Raw genomic sequence first — 6,083 nt, 5'->3', positions numbered from 1 at the left:
TATAAATAGTACAGAAGACCTTTACGTTGCTTTTTAAATCCATGGAGCTAAGACAGTAAGAGCAAACTGGACATGGAGGGGCAGATGGTCCCCTGGCCCCAGATACCCACACCGCCCCCAAGGGGGCGGGGCCAGGTTGGGCCACTGCTCTGTGCCCCGCGCACTGGCCCTCGGCCTCTCGATGTAGCAGTCGGCCCCTCACTCCCCTCTGCACCTGCCCTCCCAGGCACACCCGCCCTGTCCCTGGCCCTGTCCTCAGCTCTGTGCCGCCTCCCTGGACAAGTCGGCTCAGGGAGGAAGCAGACAAGCTCCGGTGGCCAGAGCCCTGGGCTGCAGTTCCCGGAATTTAATGACCTTCCTGGATATTTTTAACCTTGTCAGATATTTAAACAATGAAGTTTAAATCTTAGATTAGACTCAGAGAGTGCTGGGCACATGAAAGCCGAGGCTGGGGTTCTGGGGCCCAGAGACCCTCAGGCTGCTCTGAGTGGCGCAGTGCTTCTGACTAAATTCTAGCTTGAAGAGGCAAATTTATTTTTGTAAAGGAATAGCCTTTTTCCGGTGGGCGAGGCTCTGATCTCCATGTTCCTGACTCAGTTCTCACGGACCTGGCCACCTAGCCCCAGCAGGACTTGGGGAGGGTATGTGGATGGAGGGCCTGCCTCTGGGTGGCGTGGCTTCCAGGGGCCTCCATGCCCCAGCCAGGGGTCTCCATGTGCCTTCACCCCTCCCACACCAGCAGGTGTCTGGGGGTTGGGGAGGTGCCTATCACTGGGACAGCGGAACTGCTGTGTGGACTGTGCTGGTGTGTTTGTAGCAGGAGGACAGAAAGTACCAGCTTCGCACATATTCCAGGTGCAGTTCTCTGTATTCTGGGTCATGATGCTAAACAGGTTCAAAATCATGGAAAGTCCTGCCCGTCCTGTGCGTCTGGAGGCCAGACCTCCTCCTATCTGAGCTCAGACAGGAGTGGCGGCTGGAGCCAGGCTCCCAGTGGAGCACCAGACTGTCTGCCGGGTGCAGAGGGCCTGGCCCGGCACAGGGGCTACACCGGCTCAGACCCTCCTGCTTGCTAAGTGCAGGCCTGCCAGCCTCACCCACCCCAGAGCCCCCCAGCTCTGTCGGGGCTCAGGGCAGAGTCACCGTGTGCCCGCAGGACAAGCAGATACACGTCATCTCCCTGAACAGGGTCAAACCTGGTTCTGGTGACAGCCAGGAAGAGGGTTCCCTTCCTTCTGGGGGGTCGAGGAGGCACGTAGCTTAACACGGGGAAAAGTGCATGACAAGTTTTAAACCCAAATGTTTTATTTAACATCACAGCAATTAATGCAATGGAGTGAAATGCTTTGGTAAAATAAAATGCATTAAAAATTTATGCACATTATGTAGATTAGCTATTTAGTCATTAGAAGGAATGGCCTTTCTCCGTAGCCTCTGATATTCGATTGTGAAGCGTTAAGGCCCCTTTCTGGAGCTGGTTCACAGTTACTTCAAGAAAATGACATTTCTGACTGTGAACAAATTTCCTTGATTTTTTTTCCCACCAAAAGAAGGAAAAAAAGACATTTTTCCATGAGGAAATTTAGGAAATATGTATCATTGTCTTCTTTAATACTTAACCAATTAGAAATAGAGGCTTCCCAGGTGACTCAGTGGTAAAGAATCTGCCTGCAATGCAAGAGACCCGTATTTGATCTCTGGGTGGGGAAGATCCCCTGGAGAAAGGAATGGCAACCTACTTCAGTATTCTTGCCTGGAGAATTGCATGGGCAGAGGAGCCTGGTGGGCTACAGTCCGTGGGGCCACAAAGAGTCAGGCACAACTGTCTCAAAATGCAGAGGTGAGCTGGGCAGCACACACAATGAACAAGGTGAATTTTTGTCTCTGGGAATTGTGATGTGTTGCTTTAACAAGAAACTTACATCTGGCGGGGGTGCTTGTCAAGTAAGAGGCTCTGAGGGGCTCCTCACTCCAGGAAACACCTGCCTGCCTGCCAGTGGCTGAGCCCAGGCCTGGTCCCGGGCGTAGAGGCGCCTGGTGTGTGCTCTGAGCAGGGCTGCCTGCAGACAGGCGGTCAGGAGGCGAGGGGCCCACTGTGCCCACCGGGTCAGTGTCCTTTCCTGGGAGATTATTTCGCACCAAAGGGAACATGACCAAAAAGAAGCCCTCTCTGCCCCGGAGGAACAGGTGGAAAGGTGAGGCCTCGTGTTTCCAGATACAGCAAACACATACAGATCAATGGGATAGAGTTGGGGAGAGATGAATCTCCAAATCTGGGGGAGATTGATTGTCAACAGCAGAGCCGAGGCCATTCAGTGGGGAAAGAATCAGTTCAGTTCAGTCGCTCAGTCGCGTCAGACTCTTTGCGACCCCCTGGACTGCAACACTTCAGGTCTCCCTCTCCATCACCAACTCTCGGAGTTTACTCAAACTTATGTCCATAGAGTCGGTGATACTATCCAACCATCTCATCCTCTGTCACCCCCTTCTCCTCCTGCCTTCAATCTTTCCCAGCATCAGGGGCTTTTCCAATGAGTCAGTTCTTCACATCAGGTGGCCAAAGTATTGGAGTTTCAGCTTCAGCACCAGTCCTTCCAATGAATATCCAGGACGGATTTCCTTTAGGATGGGCTGGTTGCGTCTCCTTGCAGTCCAAGGGACTCTCAAGAGTCTTCTCCAACACCGCAGTTCAAAACCATCAGTTCTTCGGTGCTCAGCTTTCTTTATAGTCCAACTCTCACATCCATACATAACTACTGTAAAAACCATAGCCTTGACTAGACGGACCTTTGTTGGCAAAGTAATGTCTCTACTTTTTAATATGCTGTCTAGTTTGGTCATAACTTTTCTTCCAAGGAGCAAGCATCTTTTAATTTAATAGCTGCAGTCACCATCTGCAGTGATTTTGGAGCCCCCCAAAATAAAGTCTGTCACTGTTTCCATTGTTTCCCCATCTATTTGCCATGAAGTGATGGGACCAGATGCCATGATCTTAGGGGAAAGAATAGTCTTTTCAACAAATGGAGCTGGAACAACTGGATTCAAGTTGCAAAAGTGTCTGATACCAAAAAAAAAAAAAAAAATCACTCATCATACCAAGAACAAGAAATATCAAAACCTGACTGAGAAAGACCATCAGTAAATGCTGAGATGATAATTATCTGACCAGTCTTTTAAAGCTGGCTTTGTAAAAATGCTTCACCAAGCAATTATGGGTTTTCCTGAAACAAACAACAACAAAAAAAGAAAATTTCAGCAAAGAAATTCAAGTTATAAAAAACACACAAATGAAGTTATGGAACTGGACAATGCATTGATTGAATGGAAAAAACCTTGCATCCCTGGTGGTATGTCTCCCAGTGCAGGGGGCTGGGTGTGACCCCTGGTCAGATAGCTGAGACCCCACGGCCACGCAGCCAAAGAAAACCCAACTAACCGAACAGAGCACGTGCTGCCCGGGGTCAATAACAGAGGGTAAAACCGGTGAATCTGAGATTAATCAGAACTGCCCAGTCTCAACAACAGAGAGAAAAGAAAGACTGGAAAAAAGAAAAGGAACAGATTCGTAGGCACCTGTGTGAAAAGAGCAGAAATGCCAACATTTGTACTATCAGGTCTCAGAGGAGAGAAAAAAGGGGGTGAGGCTGAGAAGATTTGAATAAAGAATGCCTGAAAACCTCTCGAAACAGCAAAAAATACAAACCTACAGATTCAAGGAGCAGAGCATAAAAGCAATTGTAAGTGCTTGGCAATTAAATAACACACATAGAAAATTAATATGTCAAAGAAGTCTCAAAGGAAATGTTAAAATATAGAGAACTGAAAGGAAAAGAAAAGAAAAGAAGTGGAATGAAGCCAAAGCAGTGTTGAGGAAAGTTCATGGCCCTGAAATGCTTACATGAGAAAAAAGGAAAGCTGTCTACATATGATATTATATCAGTAATATAACTTTGTAAATTGTATTAATTCTTTAAGAACTCCTTAAAAAAGAAATCTCCAGGTCCTGGGGGTTTCACTAGAAAATTCTACCAGACATTCCAAATCACTTTGAGATTAATATTACCTGAAGACTGCATTAGAAGAAAACTACAGATCCATATCATTCATGAACTTAGACAGAAAATCCTAAACAAAATATTAGCACATTGAATCTAGTGATGCATGAAGTTACTGGGCCAAGTGAGATCTAATCCGGGTATGCAAGTGTGGTTTAAAATTAAAAAATCAGTCAGTATAATTCACTGTATCAACAGACCAGATATAAAATCACAGCTTATTCCAGAATTCATATAGGAAGGCACAGGCTCTAACATAGCTGGAACAGTCGAGAAGGGCAGAGTGGATGAGGACTCTGCCCAGCTTTAATGCTGTCTGTGTGGCTGCAGTGATGAGACCCTGTGATGCGGGCAGAGGGCAGAAGATGGAGCTCAGAACCCAGTGGTGCCCTCGTGGGCACACCTAATTGCCTGTCAACAAAGATACAAAACCAGTTTACTGGAGGAAGCGTAGCCTTTTCAACAAGTGGCTGTTTAATCGCTCATCCTAGGAGAAAAGAAGAATTCATCTGTAACCTCACACCTTATATACAAATTAACTCAAACACATTGTAAATAGCTATACTTTTAATGAAATAAATGTTCAAAAAATTAACTCAGAAATGGACTACAGACTTTAATGTAAAACTGTAAGACTTTTAGAAAAAAAAAAAAAAACAGAATCATCTGGGTTTGGGATCCCCTAGAGTAGGATATGGAATCCACTCCAGTATTTTTGCCTGGAGAACTCCATGGACAGAGGAGCCTGGTGGGCTGCAGTCCAAGAGTTCACAAAGAGTAGGACATGACTGAGTGACTGAGCATACACATGCAAAGAGTTCATAGACTTGATGCCAAAAGCATGTTCCATAAAAGGTACACTTGATAGACTGAATCTCATCAGAATGAAAAATCGCTTTTTCAGAAACCCTTTTCAGAGCATTAAAGGAAAAGCTACAGAGTGGGACACAATATTTGCAAACCACACATCCAGTAAAGAACCCAAATCTGTAATATATGAAGAATTCTCAAAACTCAATTGCCAAAAACAACAACAGCAGCAACAGCAATAAAACCAAAAATATGCAATTAAAAATGAGCAAAATATATGAACAGATATTTCACCAAAGAGGATATACAGATGGTAAATAAGCACATGAAAAGATGTTCAACATCGTTAGCCATCAGAGAAATGCAAATCAAAAGCACAAAAAGATATCACTACACACTTATCAAAGTGATGAAAATAAAAAAGAGACACCAAGCGCCGACAGGGATGTGGAGAAGTGCTCTTATGTGCCGCTGATGGGGATGTAAAATGGAACAATCACTATGGAAATTAGTTTGGCAGTTTCTTATGAAATGAGCGATGCAATTGCAGTGTGACCCAATGCTTGTACTCCTGGGCATTTATCCCAGAGAAATGACAGTTTATGCTCACATAAAAACCTGTACATGACTGTTTATAGCAGTTCTGTTTACAACAGTCAAAAACTGGACACAACCCAGATTCTTTCTGTGGGTAAGTGGTTAACTGTGGTCCATCCATGCCATGAAGTACTACTTGCAATAAAAGAGGAGTGAGCTTTTGGTACACCCAGAACTTTGAATGGATCTCCAGGGCATTTGCTGAGTAAAAACACTTTTTACAATGAAAATTTATCTTTATGTTAGTAATATACTGTAAAATATATTTACATTGGGGGTAGGGAAGGCTTTCCAGAGAAAGTGACTTTAAAATGCAAAAGGGTGTTCTCTGCAGCATTCGTGCAAGTGTCTAACTGAATTAATGTTAGAATAGTGTCCGGTTGTGGGGAAGTGCTGAGGGATGCTCTTACGGGCAGCTCCACTGGCACCTAAGAGTAGCCAAGGTCATATTTCCACTGGATTCCCAGCACCAGCGAGAAAACCAGGATTTAGCGAAAACATGGGCATTTCCTTAAGGCCTTGGGGCCCAGTGACCCCACACAGCCAGCCGGACCTCTTTGTGTGAGACTTCTCAGACTTCTGTCGAATTCGCAGAGATGGAGAAGAGGGAACTAAGGAGAC

This window comes from Bos taurus, chromosome 24, assembly GCF_002263795.3.
Source record: "Bos taurus isolate L1 Dominette 01449 registration number 42190680 breed Hereford chromosome 24, ARS-UCD2.0, whole genome shotgun sequence".
In the NCBI taxonomy this organism is placed as follows: Eukaryota; Metazoa; Chordata; class Mammalia; order Artiodactyla; family Bovidae; genus Bos; species Bos taurus.
This window is presented reverse-complemented; position numbering follows the sequence as displayed.